The sequence below is a fragment of the Cavia porcellus genome, unplaced genomic scaffold, assembly GCF_034190915.1.
Source record: "Cavia porcellus strain 051 isolate PalLab524CR breed Dunkin Hartley unplaced genomic scaffold, mCavPor4.1 scaffold_23, whole genome shotgun sequence".
Lineage (NCBI taxonomy): Eukaryota > Metazoa > Chordata > Mammalia > Rodentia > Caviidae > Cavia > Cavia porcellus.
In genome coordinates, this window is record NW_026947506.1 from 18,337,713 (window position 1) to 18,348,981 (window position 11,269).

Below are 11,269 nucleotides of genomic sequence, written 5' to 3' on the forward strand. Positions count from 1 at the left end.
AGCTGAAGCGTATTTGTCTTGTAGTCATGATCCATTACAGTCACATCACCAAGAATAACAGCCTCCAGAGAAACATGAACAAGCTCTTCTTTGCATCCATGTCAATGCTCAGTCACATAAATAAATATCCCCTTGGTTAAACTACTTTCTCTGCCAGTGTCAGCAACAGAATAAGTTCCTGGATGCTTTTGTTGAAGCTAGCAGAGAAGACCAGAGGGATGGGCAGAATGGAAGAAAATTTTCTCATAAATTTTCTCTTAAAATTTCAGTGCTGTGAAATAAGGGGAGGATTTCTGAACACCTAGGGTGAAGTATTTGGCTTTGGGATGTGAACAGGTATCTCGATTACCTAGAAAGAAAATCAAGGGTAAAGTTAACAAGCACAAACACATTGTAATATCCTCTGTTCAGGTCAGATGGGATCGTTGTGACTGTTTTGCAGGTGGCTTTTTAAGCTCTGCAAAATCTCCAGTGGATCACCTTTCTTTTTAATCCTATTATCCTATTTTATCAGTGTATGTGTGTGTTACAGAATAGCGATGCTTGTCTTGGGAATGGTCCACATGTGGAGCACATCTTGTGCACTTTCTATCACTTTACCCCTGTTAGAGTTTGTCTATAGATGTCCCCCCAAGCCTCATGCAGTCATAGGTGGAGCTTTGCAGAGGTGGCTGTATCTATAGTGTATGAGTGTGAATTTAAATGATGTGATGCTAGGAATAAGAATGTGTGGCACTAAATTAGTCCGCTGATTGGAATTAGCATAGTTCTAATTGTGGCTGAATGAATTTACTGAAGAATGGGGGAGATGGCACCTTCCAAAAGGTTGTGGCCTGGATGGGGTGAAAGATGGAAGGCAGGTGGCTGCTGCGCCTCCCTGCCTTCTGCCTTCTGCCTGCCACACCAAGAACTGTTTCTCCTACGTGATATCCCTCTATCAGCTGGCTACGGAGTGAAAACTCTACAAACTGTGAGCTAAAATAAACCTTCGCTTATTTGACTTGTGAGGGTAGGATATTTTGCCTCAGCAACTGAAAAAGTAACTAAGAGCATCTAAAAAGAGGCAGCATTGAGAAAGGACAGCAGAACACAGAGGCACATGTGTGAGCTACAAGAAAGGCTCCCAGCATAGGCTTAATGGACAAGGAACAGGGATTCCCACCTGATTTGTACCAGAGAGTTTGTAAGAAGTGAGAGTTGAGTTGGTCCTTGAGGAACAAACAGAATCATTACCAAAGTCTTGATGTAGTCAATGAGAGGAAAGAGCACATGTCAGGCCACAGGCAACCTCCGTTTTCTTCCCGTCCCCAGCCCCCTTTCCTGTCTTTAGATATTTACTCTCTAGTGTCCTATCATTGTGCCTTTTTTTTTACTCATTTACATTTTAAATTTCCCATATATGAGAGAATACTTGGCATTTAACTTTCTAAGTCTGGCTTATTATGCTCAGCCTGATGGTCCCAAGTTGAACATGGATGGAACATGAAGATCCTTTTTCCTCCCTCATGGGGCAGCTGTGACCCCTGAGCCTCAGCAGAGAATGTTGTAGGTGAGGTACAGACAGTGAGGAGGAGGGTGTTGAGGAGCCCTCATCTTCTTGTCTGCCCTTTAGTAAATGCAGTAAGACACAGCATGCTAGGGTGGGCTAGCACTGTATCCCATCAGACAGGTTCTGGATGAGGAAACCTGTTTGGAGGAGAGTAATCAGGTTGCCAATGCTGCCTAGCTGGTAAGAGACTGAGCTGAGTTTGAAACCCAGCAGGCTGACATCCAAATCCTGCTTCCACCCTAGCACTGCATGCCCAGTGGCGCATGCCCAGTGGCAACTGGATATGTAGCATGACATATGTATTCAGTCTCTTAGATTCCCCAATATGTTTTCTTACAGCACATTCCTGGAAAACACTGAAACAACCAACATCCAAAGAGGAAGAAAGGTGGAGACAGAAGCAGAAACCCTCGGAGACTCGTGCCTGAGATGCAGTGACTGGAACCGAGTCACCCATGAATTTTGTGACTAACAAGGTGGTCTAGAGCAGGCTGCCTACACTCCCTGGCTTGCAACTATGAGCTGAAGGGGGATTCCCATGCTCTCTAGAGTTTCACTCAGAGTTCTGGTCTATAAATCGCATTCACTTCCCAAACAGTAGAGGAGAGGTACTGCTGGGGACACAAAGATAGGCTTCTGAGTGGGGTCTGATTTAGTCTGGGGTTTCCATTACAGAGATACATTAGTTGGCCTCTGTTGGCTGCTAAACCAAGCAGTGCATGTATACTGGGAATTTACTGATCTCATGACTGGGCTACATCATGAACTCTGACGATCTGGAGACATCTGAGTTGGAAGCAGGGATCCTCCCACTGGGACCCTGAGAGCCCCACAATTCTTCCCCTTGGCTTCTCCTCTTTACCTCTCCTGGATGTGTATCTCTTGGTGAAGAATATCTCCCCTGATCACCTATGCATTCAGGATAAAAAGACTCTCTCTTAGATCTGACTCGCATTTTGCAGGGACTGACTTTCTCAGCTTGGGTCTCACAGAACTGATGAACTTCAGCCAGAAGATGGGATTGTGTAGTAGCATCAGACAGCTCCCATGCACCTTTCAGAACAGACACAGCATCCACCATGATAAATCAGATTGGATCATTCTAGAGGACTGGAACCTTGGCTCCCACTTACCCTTGGTGATAAGAAAGAGCAAGAGACACTGAAGGACTCAGACATGCTCATCAAGGCAGTGACGAAAAGAATTAAGCATGGAACACACATCTCAGCTTTTGATCTCTCAACCTCTTTGAATGCATTCCATTAGATTGTATTAGGGAATTAAAGAACTTATTTGAGTGGGCTTTATAACTGTTGAAAGGTAATCTTAAGTGTCAGAAAAAGTAATCTAAAAGACTTACCTCCCCTCCCTGGGAGATATGAACAATTTTTCCTGTGCATAATTAACCAAAAGTAGAAATAAACTGAAATTGTCCTCTGCAGTAAGCTTCTGTTCAACCTTAACTTTATACAACAGTTAGAGATTTTATCAAATAATTTTAGAAGAAAGCCCTAAATACCCCACATTCCTTGAAGGTCTTAATGCTCGTCTCTCAGTTTTCAGTCAGGGCTTCCAGTTACAATCGTAGTTTTCTGCCACCAGTGCACAGTCATGTTGGAGGGACCTGAGCCCCAGGACTACAGAAGACTTTTCTTTGTGTGAAACTCAGCTCTGATGCAGTCTGTCACACTTGATGGAGTTGTTTATAGGCTACTTCCTTTCAACTCCAACCAGCAGATTCTCTGGCTGCCTTTACAAGTTATTAAAAACACTCCTTTTTGTGCATGTGGCATCTAACCATTTATTTTGAATATCACATATTTGGAAAAGCATTCAGAATAGAAAATGATGGCTTTGAGGGATTCTCACTGTGCCCTGAGTAAACTAGATCTATAATTTGAAACATGTTCACATTATGCAGGAATGAGGACCATGGTCTTTTGCAACGGGTCTCTTCAATATTTGAAAGCTCCATTCTTTGGTTTTCAGGGAACTATGTTTTGATTTCTGCTTTCATAGACAGTAGCAGACACTTGCCTCCCTTAATCATTTGTGACCTCCCTCGCTGTTTTTATTTTGGCTCCAGAGGTTTGCCATCTCTAAAAATATCCTCCAGACTACACAGCATTTTTCTCAGCATTGCATAAACCAACACAATCCTCTGAGAAACTTCATTCTTATGGGTTTATGAGGCACTTTCTAGAACATTTTATCATGTAATCCTCTCATAAACCCTATGAAGTAGTTATTTTCCCCTTTTCATTTCACAGATGAGGAAACTGACCTGCAGAGGTTCCTGAACGTATGCACGGTGACATTAGTCGTGGGGTTTCTGTCTGCGGGGCCTGTGCTCTTTAATTATTCACCTGTTCGTTCACCCATCGGCAATAATTTGATTCCAGCAGATATCAGATCTGTCCCTGCCTTACATCCAATCACCAGATGTTGGAAATATATAACTGGATGTGCTCAAACCCTGTGTCCTGAAGACCCTGGAAGTCACTTCTGTCCAGCTGCAACTCATGTCCACTAACTGCCTTGGGAAAAGCAATTTAATAAAGGAGTGTCCAGGAAACCCAGTATGACGCTTTATATATTGATGCAAGAGTAGATTTAAAAATTATTTATAGTTTTTAATGCTATATTGGGACTTGCCTTGATTTTATAAGTAACAGTGATACAAGATATTTGAAAGATCAGGGATGATTGGGCAAATTTCTGTGGGTCTTATTTTGTTGTTTCATGTCTTGCTCCACACTTTTTTCAGTGAGGATGTCATCCCAACTTAAGATAAATGCAGAAGAGTTCACAATTCACTCCTCCATGTAACATTTTGGAAGGGAAGTACTACCTCCTGGCCAGTACCCAAATTGCAGCTAGCATTAGTCCCTGTGGGAATGAAAAGAAATCACACAAAACACAGGTCCTTACAGAACAGGAAGTCTAGTTAGAAAGACAACAATGAGGACTCAGTCTCCACAATTTAACAACACTGAGGGCTTCCTAGAGACATTGCCAAGGCTGTCCCTTTATTCACTGAGAGCCACGGTGCTCACCTTTGCCAGGCACAAGCTGGGTGCTGGTCCTTTGGAGCTCTCATATTAATAGACTGAATAATAATTGTACCAGATTTGTTTTAAACCTCTTGTTGATATTGTAGCAGACACTGAAATTCAGCTTTACAAGGAGGGATTTTTAGGAGAAAATAACTGAGGCTACAGGAGAAGATAACTACAGTGACCCTAAAGTTACACAGCCAGAATTCATCACCATGGTCAGTTCACTCTGGAAATCTCCCTGGATATGATACGGAACTTCACACACCACCAATGGGTGTGAACACTGCTCTAGAAGCCACACAGGTCCGGGCCTGCACCTGGCCTCAGAGGGCAGTGTGCTTAATGCTGTGTTTTCACATCTGTCCTCCTCACTGCAGTATATTTTGGTCATTGTTTGTTTACTTGCTTCTTAAATTTATTTGTATTTATTTATTGATTGATACTGGGGAATGAACCCAGGGCTTTCGTGCTAAGCTACATCCTCAGCTCTTTTTTCATTTTTTGTTTTGAGACAGGATCTTGCCAAGTCACTAAATGCAAGCTGGGCTCAAACTTGCCATCCTCCTGACTGAGCCTCCCAGAGTGCTGGCTGGGATGATAGGCATATCACTATGCTGAGCTTTGACCTGCAAAAGTTGAGCTGGGCACTAACCCTCCCAGTGAGCAAGAAGGTGCCAGCTTCACATCTTTGCAACAGCCTCTGCATTTCCCATCCCTTTGGCTCTGAGAGTCTCAGGAGCTGCAAGACCCAGACACTGCCAGGCCTGTCCAGTCCACAGCTGGCCTCTGGGGCAGCAAATCTTGGGGAAGGACCCTAAGTGGCTACACTATGGTCCACAATTGTTTGCCTGCAGAAAGTGACTCCGGATGTGAAGGACAGAAGAGCAGAGCGAGCTGGGTGGCCTGAGAGCCTTGGGGATGGGAACTGCACAGCAGACTCAGAATAATGCAGGTGATGCTTAAAGAACTGCATAGTCCCCACCACGCATTGACCCCTCGCAATCACGGAGTCCCCTGGCCCTGCGGCGGCCTCTCTGATTATCTAAGGGGAATGATTGTGAGGCAGGGTTGGCATGGTCTTTCTGCATGCTTGGCCTCTGACATAATTACCTTTGCTAATTTAATAAATAGCTGGAACTGCTTTTGCTGGCCATGACTATGGACCAGAATTTGCTTCCTTTAATAAGAGTTTAGACAGGATTTCTCTCATGTGAGCACCTCCTGAGAGGTGCTCGGTTTCTTAACTGTAAAGACCTAAGGGCACTATTTTCATCTTACTAAAATATCCATGCCTAATTTCATCATTCCTTCTCTTGACACTTTTTGCCCACCCATGGGAGATGATACAGTGTGTGCTGATCCTAGTGCCCATTTTAACGATGGGAAACTGTTGGCAAATATCCTGGCAATTATTTTTAAATGTCATTTTACCCCAGATATTCAAATATAGTTGCATATTTTAAAATAAGTGAAAAATGCAATATGAAAAAAATTTCTCAGATTCACTTCATTGGCGTAATGTATGAATTCCCATATATGTATAAAAAATAAGATGTGAATTAATTGCCAATTGGAGGGGGATTTTCGTGTCTGGTATGATAGAATCCTTTGCTTTATAAGATAACTTCCCGACAAAGTTGATTTAAGTGGATTCCTTCCCAGTTCATTTAACACAGAGTTATGAAGACAAAATATCCTAAGCACTTTGGTGCACATTTGGTTTCTTAAGGACATTTCTACCAAGTGAAGTAAGGCTTTCACGTGGTAGACGTTGTAAAGCCATCCTGGGCTTAGCGCTGCGCGCGCTCTCAATACACACAGCTCTGTCTTTGGCTCTGCTGTGGGAGGCTGAGGTGCAGGCAGGTTTAACTGTTCAGCAGGTGCGCAGTGCGGTAAATGAGGTGCAGCCAGCGGACCCCAGGAAGGGTGTTGGGATCAGATGGGACAGTGTGGGCCTTGTAAATTCGTGGGCGGGGACAGCACTTGTTTCTGTTTGATTTCTTGTAAGCCATTGTTTCCGAAGATGGAATCTCAGTGCTGTTTTAATTTGCATTGCTCGGATGCCCACAGACGGTGAACATTTTTTTTTTTCCATGTACTCACTGAACATTAGTTCTTCCGAGAAGTGTCTGTGCAGTTTGGTTGTCAATTTGTGATCAAGTCTTGTACTTGGGGAGGGCCTATTTTTATTTTTTAACTCTTTATATATTCTAGATATTAATCCTTTGTCCAAGGTATGCCTGGCAAGATATTTTTTTTCCATTCTGTTGGTTGTCTCTTCATCGTCTTTGTTGTTTCTTTTGCTGTGCAAAAGCTTTTGAACTTGATGATTCCTTTATTGGTTCTTGATGTTACTTCTTGTGCATTCAGGGTTCTTCTCAGAAAGTTTTTACCTGTGCCTGTATCTTCAAGGCTTTTATCTATTTTATCTCCTAGCAGATGAAGTGTTTTTGTTTTAGGATCTATGTCTTTGATACATTTTGATTTTACTTTTATGCAAGTTGATAGATATGGGTCCAGATTCACTCTTTCACATCTGTGTAAGCGATTTTTCCAGCACCATTTGTTAAAGATGCTATCTTTTTCTCCAGTGTATGTTTTTGGGTCCTTTGCCAAAGATCAGTTGATTTAATGTTCCTGGAGCTATTTCTGGGTCTTTCATTCTATTCCATTGATCTGTCTGTTTTGTGCCAGTGCTGTGCTGGTTTTTTTCCAAAAACAGTTAAAGTCATCATAACTACAGTGATACATACCATACCCATGTAATTGTAGCACAATTCATAATAGGTAAGTTTGTTGGAAGCAGCCTTTATGTCCATCAGCAGAGGAATGGTAAAGAAACTATGATATTTATACACAATGAAGTATGATTCTGACATGAAAAGGGATACTTTTAAATCTTTATAGGGAAATGAATGCACCTCAAGGCCACAACATTAAATGAAATAAATCAGACATCCAGGTTTAAATATCACATAGCTTCTCTTACATGAGAAACTCAAAGTATAAACAATTTTAAAAACAAAAGATAGAGAATAAAAAATAGGGAGATAGATCTTTGGCAAAGGGGAAGGGAATCTTCAGATGAAGCGAAAGAGTAGAAAAATAGAAGGAAAATAAAAAGAATTAAGATGTGTTATGTAAATATATCAACTGCCCACGATGAGTATGATCATTGTGTACCGCAGACATGTACTAATAAAAAAACCCAAAAAAGTGGTGGATGATATTGAGCTTAGTTTTGAAGAGTCTGTTACCCAGTTGAGAAAGGGAAGGAACGTATAGTTATAGAGAACAGCATGCAGGCACCCTCCTAAGACACAACATGTCACACCACACTTGAGATCTTTGTGTATGAGAAAGCAGGTGAACTTCAGACTGTAACAGACAATTATCGGGTCTCTGAACTAGACCCCTGGCTAGACAGAACTAGACCCCTGAACTAGACCCCTGGCTAAGACAGAAAGACTTCCCAAACAAATCTGTTATTCATACCTGCAGGAGCACAGCATTCAACAGGAAGCCATTAGCCTCCCCACCTACCTCACCCAGTTAGCAACTGCTTCACACAGCTAAGCCTTCGGAGTTGATTCCATGAAAATCTCCAAGAGACATGCTGCGCCTGCCAGCAGCAGGCTGGATCCACCACCACTCTATCAGCCAGTCCCAGAACCCTATGGAGAGACCAAAAATTTTTCATCTCCCTTAACAATGTCCCTCTTCCCTACCTAAACTCCTTTATACAACTTACTCTCACCCTTTCCTAAGGGCCAATGGTCTTTGCACCCTTGATCCAGCCACACCTGGTCTGCAATAAAGTCCTTGCACATTAATTAAACTCTGCCTGTCTAGGTAGTGTCAATTGTACCTTGATTTGTACCTTCATTCTCTCTTCATTTACTCCTTTCACTTCATCATCTTGGATGTTTCCCTTTTTTCCTCCCTAAGTTCTTTAGGATTTCCAAAGACACAGTCCTTGGTCCTCTTCCTTGTCTGCTCTCACATTTTGGTGATTTCATTCTCTCCACATGTGAGGACACAGCATCTTCCTCTCCCAGGAATGGAGCAACAGGTGCCATCTTGGAAGCAGAGAGCAGCCCTCACCAGACCATGGAAACTGCTGGGGGCTTGGTCATGGACTTCACAGCCTCCAGACCTGTGAGAGGATAACTTTCTATTTTATTTATGATCAGTCTCTGGTATTTTGCTATAGTAGCACAGAAAGGACTATGACAGAAATTGAACCAAGACACTTCTTAGTCATTGGAGAAGACAACTGCTCTCAACGTAAACATTCAACCTAAATAATTTTCCAAAAGCTAAACTGTCTTTTGAACATTTCTCTGTGAGTAACTAACACACCTTTCAGATTCAAAATGCCCAACACTAAACTTCCCCTTCCCATGGAGTTCCTGTCTCAGTGGCTGATAGGAAATGGGTTGAGTATCCCCATCCCCTGTCCCAGTTGCTCAAGGTAGAATATTGTGGGTTATTTTTCTTTATTGAGATTAAATCCATCTTTTATACATTATAAAGTGTATAATCAGTGACTTTTGATACAATGCTGTGCAAGCATTACCATGATCTTCAGAACATTTTCATTACCCTCAGAAGAGATTCTTTTACCCCAAGCAACTGTTCCCCATTCCTTTTGTCCCCTAGCACTAAGCTCCATCCTGTATCTATGTTCTGGTCTGGACATTTCATGTGAATCAGATTAGATACACTTGGCCTCTTGAGTCTGTCTTTGGCTTCTTTTACTTAGCAGTGTTTTCAAATTTCACACTTTTTTTTTTCAGGTTTGCACCTCAGACCTGATCCATCAAAGCCCTCTAGTAGATCTGTCTCCAGAGTGAATCTAAATCTGAGCCTTTCTCAGTTTCTTTACACACACACACACACACACACACACACACACACACACCTATCCCGCACAAGTGTGGCACATTATGGGGTCTCTGCATCTGCTACTCCCCTTTCCTTACCTTTAGCTTTGCCTCCCTCCAGTGAGTCCCCAGGCACAGTCAGGAAGCTCCTAGACCAGAATTGAATGCTTCTGCTCCTTGCTCAAGTCCTGCAGTGGCCCCCAGTTTCACACAGCATCAGAGTCAGAGGCACACAAGGCCCCCAGGAGCCTTGTAACTTCTCAGAAGTGGCTACAGAACATCCCCATCCAGAGCACTTCTTCTGCCTCACTATTCAAGCCACTCAGGCCTTCATGCCATTCCTCCACTGTATCATAGTCTTGTATGGATGGCTTTGTGCTCACTCTTCCCCCTTCCTTGTAAGTGATCTGCTCACTTCCTTCACCTCCTTCCTATGGGTCACCCCCTCAGAGTGTCTGGATCAGTCAGCTTCCCATTGCTGGAACACAGCACCAAGACCTAGAATTTAAAGGAGGAGCTCTTTAAATTACTGGCTCATATTTTAAGGAGATTCAGCTCAAGGTTGATTGGCTCTGAAGCACAAACATGACAGTGGAAGGGCTTGGAGAAGCAAAGATGCTCAGTTCATAGTAGGGAAGTAGAGGAGGAGAACAGAGAAGAAGGAGCCAAGGACCCAAGGCTACATCCCTATGGACCAGCCAGGCACTCCCAGGGCAGACTAAAAAGCCAGTCAAGCTTACCCTAAGCATCTTAAAGCAACTACTCTTCCAACAAAGAGCACTGTACTGTACCTTACATCCCAGTCTCCACTACCTTGCCTTTGTACTTTCTTCTAGAATATATATCACCTTCTTATTCTGCCATTTTATTTATTTCTTCATTCATTTCTTTGTGAGTATCTCCAAGTAGAGTGTGAACTCCACCAAGTAGAATCTTTGGCTAGTTCATCACTGATGAACTGCAAGTTGCCTGTTAAATATTTGTTGACTTGAATAAATTAATAAAAATTAAAGTATCATACAATACTTCTAGGATTAACTGTCATTTATTGGTCTTTTTATGTGTCAGGAACTTAGTAAACAGCCATTCTTCCAGAATTTATCTCATTTAGTCCTCATCAATATCTTTGTAAAATAGATTAATATTTCTCCCTCTTTTAGATGAGATAACAAAATTCAGAGAGGCCAATACCCTGCCCAAGATTTCATAGCTCATAAAAACTCAGTGCTTTTCAACTTTGAATCTATGACCTTGAGAACATCTTTAACTACTAACAAGTAGATAGAGTAGGTTATTGAAATTTCTTCTGAAGTACAAGGAGAGCATTGGATACTTCCTGCAGAGATATGATGGGATAAACATTTTACATGGAATGCAGAGGCAAAGTGACATGCCTTTCCTGAAATATGGCACCATCCCAATCCATACCTGAACATAGGTCACCTACATGGATTTGCTGATGTGATTAAGTTTGAGAGCCAGAGATGGGGAGATTATCTTGAATTACCCGTTTGGGTCAAATGGGAAGGTAAGGGGAAAACATGAGGGCAGAGTAAGAGAGGAAAGACATAAGAAGGAAAATGGAGGCTGGGAAGATGTGCTCTGACTATAGAGAAGGGGTCATGATTCAAGGATGTGTACTGGTCAGCTTTCCATCATGATGAGCTCATGATTTCAGATGTTTAAGTCCGTGGTTAGTAGCTCCATTGCTCTGGTTATGTAGTAAACATCATGGTGGAGGAGGTGATAGAGCAAAGCTGCTCACATCATGGCAG